Source organism: Berghia stephanieae, chromosome 1 (assembly GCF_034508935.2).
Source record: "Berghia stephanieae isolate SIO BIC M18660-M18661 chromosome 1, UCSD_Bste_1.3, whole genome shotgun sequence".
NCBI lineage: Eukaryota > Metazoa > Mollusca > Gastropoda > Nudibranchia > Aeolidiidae > Berghia > Berghia stephanieae.
In genome coordinates this window covers 55,996,167-56,010,030 of record NC_088360.1, presented here as the reverse complement: position 1 = coordinate 56,010,030, position 13,864 = coordinate 55,996,167, and the positions used below count along the sequence as shown (strand labels likewise).

General features: G+C 33.6%; 2 long non-coding RNA genes across 3 annotated transcripts in view; one reads left to right on the top strand and one right to left on the bottom strand.

Annotated features, from left to right (window-relative positions):
• Positions 1–3,522: 3,522 nt before the first annotated feature.
• Positions 3,523–13,864, top strand: part of LOC144964295 (uncharacterized) — a 17,341-nt gene continuing 6,999 nt past the window's right edge. Inside the window, exon 1 of one of the 2 annotated variants that reach the window (XR_013643802.1) lies at positions 3,523–4,039. This is a non-coding gene — a long non-coding RNA (uncharacterized LOC144964295). Of the gene's footprint in view, positions 4,040–5,608; positions 5,761–13,864 lie in introns of those variants that run through there. The other variant, XR_013643801.1, reaches the window with a different exon arrangement.
• Positions 6,051–6,590, bottom strand: LOC144964303 (uncharacterized). Its single transcript, XR_013643803.1, has 2 exons — positions 6,291–6,590; positions 6,051–6,248 (listed from the first exon to the last, which is right to left on the bottom strand). It is a non-coding gene; the product is annotated as an uncharacterized LOC144964303 (long non-coding RNA).

The window sequence follows — 13,864 nt, the reverse complement described above, 5'->3', positions numbered from 1 at the left end:
GAGAGAGGGAGACGTCGTCAAATGTCTGCAACAAAAGGTAGTGACAGATAATGAGTGACTGAGAGAGAGAGATAGAGAGAGAGAGAGGGAGAGAGAGAAGGAGAGAGAAAGAAAGAGAGTGAGAGAGAGGGGGAGAGAGAGTGAGTGAGAGAGAGAGTGAGTGTGTGTGTGTGTGTGTGTGTGAGAGAGAGAGAGAGAGAGAGAGAGAGAGAATGGGAGAGAGAGAACTAAATAGATTTCCTATCTGGAGAAGAAATCCTCCGAATCCATCCTTTGAAGAATACACAATCCAATCCCGTAACTCGATCCCATCCTTTAGTAATATTTTTTAAAAACGCAATTCTTGTTTATGTTTTGAATTTGTAAACAGATGAATGATCGAAAAAAAATTGTTTTGAAAGATAATTTTTTGACCTCGCCCGTTAAAAATTAAAAAAAAAAAAAATTAGCCTAAACTCTCGAATATGTATTATCTTGAGAAAAATGTTTGCTTTCATAAATGCCTAATGTTGGTTAATGCTGAAGGCAATCTAAGGTGAAATAATGGTATCTCTACGAATTCAGCTTGTGAAACTCAAGCATGATATTTAAAAAATCATGAAAAAAAAAAGATTAAATTTCTTACCTGAAGCTGAAGTGGACCATCTCGAAAGACCACACGAGAAATGAAATTTCAAGTGTGTAGTTCGGATTTGTTTTTATGAAAATGTAAACAACTCATGGAGCGGTGGATAATGATGGCCTTGGCAAGATGCGGCTACATTATTGCGTTGAGGCGAAATCATTAAGATATTTATAACGGAATACATATTAATACCTCATTGACATATAGGCAAAATGGCTTATCTACCCCATTGACAATCTTAATGCCTCGTGCTGACGTGATAATAAATGATTTCGAGGTTACACAAATGTGATCTCATTATAAATTTGGCAAATTGGATTTTTATCAACACCGAAGCCCCGAAAACACAGGACCAATCGTCACCAAATTTTGCATGATGGTTACAATTAATTGACATACAAATGGCTTATGTGCATTATGAGATTGATGAGACATCGTGATGATGTTATCGGAAAATCAAATTTGTTTCGTTAAATCCAATCGAAAACAGACGCTATTATTGTTAGCACGTGGGTTGCGTATCAATCTCCTGGTTAGTAAGAATGACACTGAAGTGAGAGTAATGACATTGAATCGCTTTGAATACAATCCATTTCTTAAAATTGATTCGAACCATTTTCCATTCGTAATATTGGGAAAGAATTATAGTGAGAGAAAAATACAAGTTATTAAATGAAGAAAATATCTCTCCGTGCGCAAATAAAATCCTATTGTTTAGTAAAACAATAGAAATTGAGTTATTTCATTCAACTTTTGAATCATTAATTTTGTGTTAATCGGCTTATCATCAACTGTGCTTGAAAATAAAAATAAAAGACACGAGTGGAAAATTTTCAACACGACTTCTCGAATAACTCATAAGCGTAAAAGTCAAAAGCCGATTGTCTTGTCCCAAGAACGTAAACGGCGATCAGATAATAGCAATATGTTTGAGTCCCTTTATACGAGGTCACAAAATAGTATTGTGTTTTACAAAGGCGATCAGATTTTATACTCTTCTATACTAGGTACAAAGTAAAATCGGATTACGTTACTTGTCCAGCATCAAAACAAGCGATCATTTAACGGTATTGGTAATTATCGGCCCAATGTGGATCTAACTTTAAGATACATTAAAAAACACGAAGAAATTATGTTTACATATAGTACATTATTTAGAAAGCCTGTTGTGAGCTATGCTTAACCCTTGATCTATTAATGTCTTCTGGTTATGAATTAATTAAAAAGCAGAACTACGAGTGATTAAATACACGATTTTATGCATGAACACTTTGCTGCTATATCTACTGTGGACGTGGTCTCTCCCTGTGCAGCATTGGTTAATGTATTACACTATGGGTTTGGTTATGTTATTTGAACTCGAGTCCAGGTTGGAAAGAGGGGGGGGGGGGGGGGGGGGGGGGGGGGGGCTGTGGACTTAGGAGTACAGATTGTACGTTTGTATTATTATAATAATAACTTTGCTAAGAGGAATGTTGTGTAAATATGGTTTTATGAGCAGTTCTCATTGAATTTATATCTATCAGACTATAGATAGTATGCAGATGACGTCACTCATGCCTTTGTTATTGTTTTTTTTTGTTGTGAACTCCTTGGCCAAGAGCATTCTATCTATAACAGTTTAATGATACACATAGTTTTGTGTGTTGAAACGTTATTTCCGACTATCGAATGTTGTGAGCTTTCTGGCTAAACGCCATCCATTTATATATATATATATATATATATATATATATATATATATATATATATATATATATTATATATGTATATATATATTATATATATATATATATATATATATATATATATATATATATATATATATATATATTTAAATATAAATTGTATCACTCACTTATATGTGGCCAAAACATATGTTTCTGTGGCTTTCGTATATATATATATATATATATATATATATATATATATATATATATATATGTGTGTGTGTGTGTGTGTGTGTGTTTTGTGTGTGTGTGTGTGTGTAGGTTGCACTGAACCACAAACGTCTTGTCAAAAACTTCAAATGGCTTCAACCTTTGAACCGCTCAAGATATTTGGATAATCTAAAAAGATTCTCAAACATCAACCTCCGATCTCTAGATTGCCATATTATTTTCTTCTATCTTTAAGATTAATAAATAAAAAGGCGGTTTGAAGGTCCAATTCAAATACTGATACAAAAATCAACAATTTAAACTTTAACAGCAATGGTTTTCCTACATTTTTTTTTCATAAAAGAGGAAAAAGAAAAATTCTGGAAGTGCCAAATGGTGTCTACCACGGTGATCAGAAGCATATGTTTTGGTTCGCGTTTTTTCCACTCAGATCTTTGTTGACATCGAATGAATTTTTTTTCACCAGTTAAAGTAACGTTAGATTATGGGGTGTTTTCTTGGTTCAATTTCTTAATATTCATATTCACAAGAAACACGTTACTTTGAATTTATCTTCAGATTTTGAATTAGGAGTTTATTGTAATCCATTCAAAGGTTATAGCCGACGTCTACTTATTTGTAGGTCTGATGACCCAATTCCTTATTGGCTCATTGTCGTAATGGAAATCTCATAAAATGATGCAGAATATTGTCCATTACAACATTGTTAGACTAGGCTCGTAAGTGGGTTCGGATGTCAGATCTGCATATATGTGCACGTCGGTTATAGCCAATTAAATTTAGGTGCAAAGCATTGGTGGTTCAGTAAATAATTTAGTGAAAATTACCGACCTGACTGGAGCTCTGCAAATAACAAATAGCTGAGTGACGTCAAGTGAAACCGCATTTACTAGGTGTGCTGTGCTGTGTGTGTGTGTGTGTGTGTGTGTGTGTGTGTGTGTGTGTGTGTATGTGTGTGTGTGTGTGTTTCTGGGGAACCAGTCGCATATTGTCTGTGCCTCTATGTGTCGATTCAATGTGTTATTTCTGTTCAGGTGAATGTTTATTTTATGTGTGTCATAGTTGCTTCAGCAATAACTACGTCACATAATTATTTTGTTGGACAACCATAAGATTATATTTATCATTAACTGCGTAAAAGTAAACCTTTCGAATTTTAACTGAATTTAATGGGAACGATATGTACTCAGGTTGTCGTTTAACCGTGTCATCAACAACATGATTTGTCTGTGACCAACGATAGGATATTTCTTAACAAATCTAAATCTGCTGCTTTGTTTATGAACGTTGTAAGTATACCCAATGTGTCAATCAAAACAAAATAACAAAGAGCTGTGAACACTTTTCATTATGTGTACACTTCTGCAATGTGACCAACGAGCTAGAGTATACAAATAACGCCACAACTACATATTAACACCTGTAGGTGAGCGCCATTTTTCACTAAGAGATACATTTTAGATGATAAAACCAGGGAAATATTCGAGAGGCTATTTACATCAGAAGTCAGAAGGTGAGGAAAATTACTGTTTTCTCATATTATCTAAATTACTACCACATTCGCAAGCGGTTTTACTTTATCTATAGAATCAATCGAGTCATTTGTAAATCTATTGAATCGTAACTGTGTTTCTCTCCAATTCAAATTGTGTTCCCTACAATACTTAGATATAATACACTCCAGCACGGTTTCCTCGAACTCCTCGGGACATGCAAAAAAAAAAAAAAAAAATAAATAAATAAATAAAATTCGAAGAAACCGCGTCTTGCCGAATACAACTTGATGGAGAGGGGAGAAGGTGTGTGTGTGTGTGTGTGTGTGTGTGTGTGTGTGTGTGTGTGTGATGGGGGGGGGGGGGGGGAGTGAGTTTCAACGGTATGGTCTTATTATTTTCGACCCCAAAATATACCTAGATAGTTCGAATATTCACCGCGTTATGTGGCCTTCAAGAAGCCACCTCTCCAAGTATCACAACGTTCATTTACTGTCGTATCCAAGCAATTGCAAATCATGGCGCGTGATATTGAAATTAGAACGAATGGGGAAATGATTAGAATGAGCACGGAAGTGCCAGTTATGATAAACAGCGATGGTGTAGCCTACGTGTATAATGTGTGCGTGTATGTGTGTATATATATATAATATATATAAATATATCATGCGGTATACATACACATGCAGTGTAGATAGACAGCCTACGCACATTCGTAACCGTTAATGTGACACTAAATTATCAGGTCAAAATTGCAGGTCGCAATCTTTTAAAATCCTTCATTTAATCAAATTTGTTACACTGGCTAGGTGAAATTAGTTCGAGGAAACCGTGTTCGGGGTAAAAATTAGTTCGAGCAAGGAATGGAATGAAAGCAAATAATATTCATGATTTAATGAAAAAATTCGGGACATTCGAATGAGTTCGAGGAAACCGTGTGTTCGAGGATACCCCGATATTTATGACAATAAATGATGAAGATAAAATAAGAGAAACATCTGCTTTAGGAGGGTAGACGTTTTCGTTATAAGAATGCACTTTTACTTTCCTTTCTGGTCTTAGTGTCTTATTTTATTCTATTCATGTGGTTTCTTGGTTGATACGTGGTTTGGAAAGATGAATCCGTAATGACATGCCTGCCAAAAGGCAAAAATTTGAATGTAGATTTGGTTGCATAGTTTGTTATCTAATTATAATTATTGTTACTAAGATTGGCCTAAAATAACATCGAATAGGAACCTTAGCAAATAGATTGCCTTTTCTTAAACTGAGTTTTGATGTATAACGATTTCCGATGGTTTGTTTTGACTGGATCAAATACGGTTTAAGTCAAAAAGGATTAATGGACACAAAAAATAATAATGTAGATTTTTTCACGTATTATGTGACTATAAGTATACAAAATGTGATACTGTAGGATAATAAGAGACATTACTATCGTTGTTATTGAGTGTTAAGTAATGGCTTTAAAAAATCGACAATATGGTCATCAAATATGGAAAACTATCTCGCGATAAATTTATTAATAATTCCATAAACCCTCAACACTTTGGTTGACTTTCCGTGAGTACGGAAACACGTACAAGTGACGTCACTATTTCTTGGAACCGCCTGTGTGTGTGACAGTGACCGTAGCCATCGTTATGTTGTTAACTTAACGAAGGCCACGGTGTGACTCGCTTCGAGAAGCGAATATTCATATAGAAATTCTTATTTTATACACCGTCGAATACTATGCTTGGTTTGTATTTGGATTTAGAATGTTACTAACATTATATAGACGTCTATTACCCCTACAGTAAATTTGGTCTTTGTCTGACTCGGTGATATCTATGATAATGACCTTCCGAAAGCTCCTAATGACTAGCGCTAGCATTTCTTTCAATTTATATTTTTACCGTGGATCTTTTGCCATGTGTTTATTTATCCAATGTGTCATCATATCGAAGCATTTTAAAAACTCTAGAACAAACCTTTATAGATTTTGATTTGTGAAGTATTGAAAGTTGTGCAAAGCAGTACTTGGTTGTTTTTCTTTTTTTTTCTTTTAGGGTTAGCTCGAGGTCGGATGCTTTTTTTTCTCTAATAGGGTTAGTTATATTATAAGTCTTAGTAAAGGTGATAGGGTGTTTGTTTTTCCTATTAGGGCTAGTTAAAGGTACTAGACGGTCTAGGTTTTATTTTTTCTTGGGCGTAGTTGAGGGAATATTTGAGTTGTTTCCCTTAGCACTTCGGAAGGCCTCCCGAATATTCTCTTTAGAGCAAGAACACCTCTGGTCCTAATCATCATAATTCATTATCATCATCATCATCATCATCATCATCATCATCATCATCATCATCATCATCATCATCATCGTCGTCGTCGTCATCATCATCATCACAATTGTTTTCATTACCATTGCCATATCAATAAATGCCATATTCATTAGCATCATTATCAACACCTGCATCATCATAATTGATTATTGTTTTCCTTATTTTCATTGTGGTAATATTTTGTTGTTATCAATTTTATTCTTTATCACCGTTGTCTTTGTATCATGTTCACCATTATAGAACTTGAGTCATTACTAGATTCTGGTCAGATCATGTCATGTCAACCAATTAAGACAAATGAATGACTTTACTCCAATTAAAATGTTTAGATATATCATAATGCAAAAGTCATTCATTTGTCTTAAATTGATTACAGACATGAAATGAGGAGAATGTAGTGCGACTACAATGAAAAATGCCTTTAATTGTTATAATGTTTACTCGACATGTCATCGGTTTTATAACTGTCTTAATTATCATTGTGACATGAATTTATGCCATCATCATCATCATCATCATAATCATCATCATCATCATCATTGTCATCATTATAGTTGCTTTTATTCCCATTATCAAATCTATTTATGTCTTCATCATCATCATCAACATCATCATCATCATCTTCATCATCATCATCATCTTCATCAACATCATCATCATCATCATCATCATCATCATCATCATCGTCATAATCATTACTATCATAGTCATTATTATCATTACCAGTATCATCATCACCATCAGCTTTAGTGTTATTGTTACAATTATCATTATTGTTTATATTTCCAATATTGTGCCCATCCTGATGATTGTTATTAACTTTACAATTATGAATATATCTTCAATATTGTCATCTATGTCATCAATGTAGAGTGAGTTTTATTTCCATTATACCGAGGCAGATTGATCAATTGTTGGAATTGTCTTCACTGTGAGTTTGTATCATTGCCATGTTTATCTTTGTCATAGCCGTCATCTTTGTAATCTTTTTTGATATATTTTATAATCTTATCCGTTATATTTTATTATAATCATTGATATGATTTGACTCTTACAATTCTGGGTGGGGTTCTCGACCTTCCATAGAAGGCAGGGATGTACTTTTTCTGTCTTCTATCCGCCTGTATCTGTTTTCCAATTGCTTTCTCTCTTTGTCTTGGAAAGAGATTACTTAGTTTTGTCCTGACCCTGGCCAAAGTCCTTGGCTAGAAGGGAAACAGTCGAATGTATAGTTAAAGTTTTAGGAGATGATATTGTTGTCCTGTAAATCATCTCTCTGTTATGCACTTTTTTTGTTTTGTTTACATATTATATATGATCTATAAACATTTGAGTGTATCCCTCTTAGTGGGGATCTCAAACTAAGTACTTTGATAACGTAATCTTGGAATCTACATCTGTTTCCTATTTGAACAAATTCCCCTTTGTCTTACCTTTTCTTGTGTGCTTTAATTGTAATTCTAGAACTTTGTACTATCCCATTTTCTGCCTTTTTACTGGCGCTGATATGACCTAAATGTGTTGCAAACGTTGTAAAACCCTTAAAAAAACAATGACTCTTACAATGAACCTTTTTACTCCCAATATCATTTTCCCCATTGCATTGTCATCCTTGTCCTCATATTATAGTTATCGTCAGTTTTGCCGTCCCTTCGAATGGCATTATCATTGTCAGCATCACTACCATTATCATCATTGTCACCATTCCTTATCTCCTCCTTTGTCATCTGTCATCATTTTCGTCTCATTCATTATGGTTTACCTTGTTTTCATTGTGACCATTGCCTTTATTATTGTCATCCTTTGTTGTCATAATTTTTATTCTTTATCACCGTTGTCTTCTTAATCATCATTGTATGAGAGTAATTGTCCTTAGGCGCTGAAAGAGATTATTTGTGTCAAGATTAACCTATCAAATGTTTTATATGTTAATCTTTATCATCACAATTTGCTTTCATTATTTACTGATATTCATCATTAAGATTTTCATAAATATCATCATGTCCCCGTCCATTGTCATCTTGTCATATTGTCATCATTAACAGTTTGTTGTTGTCACTATTTTCACGAATGTCATCATCGACATAATTTCTATAGCTGTCATCTGGGTAGGTTTCTTGTCCTCCTAAAGTTGGCAGGGAGGCACTTTCTGTTTCTTCTATCCCCCTATATGTTTTCCACCTTGATTTCTGTCTTTGTCTTGGAATACGACAACTTGGTTTTGTCCTGGCCTCGGCCGAAATTCTTCACTGGGAGGGAAACTGTCAATTTTATAGTTATTGATTTTGGGAGATACGTGCAATATTCTTTTTCCTTGTAAATCATTAATCATCTCTCTGTTATGTATTGCGATATTGGCTGTTTTGAATTGTATAATGTTAGCATTTGAGTGTGTTCCTCTCAGTGGGATTCTGTGTTTGTGTGTGGATGAGACTTTTAGGAGATCTCAAACTAGGTACATTGATAGTGTGCTTTGGAATTTACATCTGTTCCCTATTTGTACCATTCCCCTATTTTCACTTTTTCTTGTGTGAGTTAAATTGTAAATCATTGTTTTACTATCCCATTTCTTTCCTTTCCCATTTCCTTCCTTTTTATTGGCGCTGAAATGACCTGAATATGTCACGAGCGCCGTAAAACCCTTATAAACAATAACAAACTACTGCAATCATCTCTGTCACAAATTCTTACAGTTTTTATCACTGTTATTATTGTAACCATTGTCTTTGTCGTTACCATTTCAAGCTTTCTTACCATTTTAACTCTTTTCCACCATTAGAATCTTCATTGTTACCTTTGTAGATCTTTGTTCTGTTTTTATTCAGTCTGCACTAGATTCTGGTCATACCTTGTTAGGTTAAATAATTAAAATAAAGGGAGTACTTTACAAATGATTCATTTTAAAATGGGGTTGTTTTTTTTTTCGACTTAAAGATTTGACGCCATCTGAGAAGAATGTGACAACGTAAATTCTAAAAAACAAACAAACATCATTACCAAGGTCATAAGTGCAGATTTTTACCCCAATATTATTCAATACATACTCGATTCTGATCAGACCATGTAAGGAAGGAATCTACTTTAATTTCAAATATTTTTTAACCTTTTAAACAATTCAAAGAAAAAAAAAACCTTTCATTTGTCTTAAATTGATTGAATGACATGATCAGAGGAAAATTTGGTGTAAACATTTCATCCTATTCACTTTCAGCATTATTAAATTTACCTTGAATTGCCATCAGTATTACAATGTCATCGTTATAACCGTACTCTTTTAATATTATCTTGATTGCGATTTTTTTCACCATTGCTGTCTTCATCTCAATTATAGCCATTCTTGTAATATTCTTCCATAATTATCATCATCATCATCATCATCATCATCATCATCAATATCATCATCATCATCATCATCATCATCATCATCATCATCATCATCATCATCATCATCATCATCACCACCACCACGATCATCACCACCATCACCAACTGTATGACCTCCCACAGTGACCATGGGTCATTTGCTGTTTCTTATATCCCCTATATCTGTTTTCGATTTTCCATTTTGTTCTCTGTCCTTGTTCGGGATTGAGATCACTGAGGTCTTGTTTTCCTGGTCTGGCGGGGATCCTTATCTAGGAGGAAGACAATTAAATATACTTTAAGTCAATCTGAATTTGAATGTTACTTGAAATCGACTCAATTCTGAGTATTTGTATTCTAGAGCGGAGAGAGTTGTTCAATGTGACAGCCATCCATTGTTGGTGTTTAGGCTGAACATTTTTGATGATCTTCACTTGAAGGTTTCTAAATATGTCCTGTTCACATATTATTATGGAAGAATGTTTCAGTTTTTGATAATGCAGGGTGCAAATGAATATTTGATATGTTTGAGTTTGTAGATTGGTGTTTTCGTGTTATTGAGTAGGTTTTTCTTTGAATGCGTGGATTTCGTTTTATGTCTATATGTTCTGGTGAGATGGTATTTTTTAACTGTAAACCATCACTCTGTTGTGTACATTTAAAATAATAAGTTGACAATATATTGTAATTTATAAACACTAGAGTGTTTATAGCAGGATCTGTTGCCTATTTAATTCAACCCCCTTTGTCTTGCTTTTTCTTTGGTGCTTTAACTTCAGATCTACAGCTTTTCCTCTATCGCTTTCATTTTCCTGCCGCTGAAATGATCAAATAGTGCAGTAAAACACCTAAAACAAACAAAAACAGCAATTTCGATGGCATTGGTACAAATGTATTTTTTAATAATAATAATTATAAAATAATAATAAATAATAATAATAATAATAATAATAATAATAATAATAATAATAATAATAATAATAATAATAAATTTCCATGAAGGTAATTTTTAATTTGGTTAGAGCATATACATAATATATGCAAACAGTCATATATGAAACAAAAATTGAGAAAATCGAACAAAATCACACACAAACACACAGACACACGCACAGACACAAACTCACAGACTCGTATACATACTACACGCAAACAGACATAAATGACACAAAAAGGGCAAACACACACTCTCTCTCTCTCTCTCTCTCTCTCTCTCTCTCTCTCTCTCTCTCTCTCTCTCTCTCTCTCTCTCTCTCTATCTATCTATTTATATCTATCCCTATCCCTATCTCTATCTCTATCTCCGATAGATAGACAGATAGATAGATAGATAGATATATAGATTTTTTTTGGGTGAAAAAATCAATATTCCATATTCAGGCAATGTCTAATAACAGATAAGATATTATTTACATTACTTTTTTTCATTTAGTACTCTTACTGCTGTGGGTATAAAAGAGTTTTTGTATCTGTGAGGTCTAGTTTTAATGCCTTCGACACATCTACCAGATGGTAACAACTTAAATAAATGATGTAGGGGGTGGGGTGGTTTATTTAATTTCCATATAAACAACCATGACTTATTTGTGGACCAAAATTTTACAGTAATGCCTATCTATATTTTATATTTTAAAATTTCCATCCGAGCCCCTCTTCCTTGGGTAATCTTCCAAGTTTCAAGAGCTGGTGCCTCAAATTACGCTTATAATGGAGGTTGGTGATGAATAAAACTATAGGTCGTCGTCATATTCAGCCAATCCCATAAAGTGCCAAATGATACAGCAGTAGTGCTACATGATTTTAAATGATAATTACGTATTGTGCCTAATGTGGCGAACCAGAAAGTATTAACCGGTTATTATTATGACATTAGCTGGTGAATGTCTTGATAACACGTAAGCGAAGTATTCTACTAGTAGAATTGTAAAACTCTTAACGATTGAGATGAAGATTTATGCTGCCGTGCTCTTGAAAAACATTTAGAAATTTGGCCAGAAAACTTGTCCTTCAATATCGATCGATATTAATGACTCTCGTCTAAGCTAAACTTTCAAACCTGGGATTTCGCTGTGTTCTCCCTTATATAATTAAAGAACGTACATATACAGAGATCATCGTTCGCACTTTTTGTGTCCTCACTCCACATTTTCTACCTTCGCCTGTGCGCGTGATGTAACAAGCTAGGCTTTCTCTTTAACCTCTCCCCTCACAGATGATGTTAATGAGAACAAAATGGAACAATCCATGTTGCTCTCTTAAAATCTTATAAAATATTATTTTAGATTACTTCTTTACAATTAATTGATATACATTGTTATTCAATTGGACTTTTATTGCGGTTATGTGTATTATTAGATTGTTTATAGAACTATTTATCGATTATTGATCATGACATTTAAAAAACGACAACATGGCTTAAAGAATAAACTTAATAAATTTAGTCATGGATAAGGACATTGACTTGAATCTTAATCTTGATTTATATGTTGACTTGGTTGAAAGCACCAAATCCAAAGATGTGCCTATTGTTGATTTCAGACAGAAAACCAGACATAATCGTAGGTACTGAAACATGGCTACATTCTGAAATGAAGAACAGTGAAATATTTCCACCAGGAACAGATTTCAACGTGTTCAGGAAAGAGAGAGGAGATAGGTACGGTGGGGTGTTGGTTGCAACAACAACAAACCTCTCAGTATTAAAGCTTGACATTTAAACAAAATCAGAATTGGTGTTGGTAAATATCAAAACAGAACAAGGCCTACTCACTGTGGGCGCTATGTACAGGACACCTTCAAATTTAACTATGGAAAAATGACTGAGATAACAAGCTGTATTGATAACCCAGACCCGAAAAATGTACTCTAATTAAGCGGAGATTTGAACCTACATGATATCCATTCAGAACAAGAAAAAATAACCAGTTACGAATATCCTTCATCAGTAAACCAAGCATTTATTAACAAATTGCAAGATTTTGGCCTTCGTCAAATAAACAAAAATTCAACAAGGGGTACATATATTCTGGACGTATTTATTACAACGTAATATTCAACGTATCAAAGTGCAATATTCTAACCATCACAAAAAAGAAAGCACCGATTACATTTGAATACCAACTTCATGGTCAAAGTTCTCTCTAAAATCTATTTATTTATGCATGTTTACATGGTGCTATATCTACATTATTTGTTGTTTGTTTGTACATTCAAATGCCATGCTTTATTTTTACTTTTTTTATCAGCCTGTGTTGGCTATGTGCAATCCTTCACAATCTATTTTCGAAATTCTATTTACATTACAAAACCATTATAAAAGTTTGTTTTTATAATTAGCTTCGTATTTTCATCAATTAGTTCTCTCCAAAATCTATTTATTTATGCATGTTTACATGGTGCTATATCTACATTATTTTATATTTATACATTCAAATTTACTTTTTATCAACCTGGGTTGGCTATGTTCAATCCTTCACAATCTATTTTCAAAATTCTAGTTACATTACAAATCCATTATTACAACTCTACTCTACTTTCATGTCCAATTTTTATAGCATTGTTTGTAACTGCTGTATATTTTATGGATATTTTATTTTATTTTATAGTATTTGATGTTTATTTTGCTTTTAATTAGCTACGTATTTTCATCAATTAGTTCATGACAGTATATAAATCTGTGCTAATATAACGTTGAATGATGTGTAACATTATGATAATTTCTATTCAGGATCAATAAAGTATATCTTATCTTATGTTAAAAACTGGAACATGTAAAGACAGCAATACATCTTGGCATTGAGTTTGCTAAAAACCTTCAATGGAACGACCACATATGTCATCTGGCTTCAAAGGCAAATCGGTGCTTTATTATTTGTGATGGTCAACAAAATATACAAAGAATGCAAAAGTTACATATTGATTTTTATTGCAATTCATTATAACGGCGTCACTGTGTGTTTGAACATATCTTTCCAAAAAAACTTCAGGATAACTCTTGAGTAGATATTCTCACTATTAGTTCCTCGGCTCATATGTACATCTTCAAGTATCAAATTTCGTTCTATCCCCCTATATCTGTTTTCCAATTGCTTTCTGTCTTGTCTTAGAATGAGATTACTTGGTTTTGTCCTGACCCTGGCCGGATACCCTGGCTGAGAGGGAAA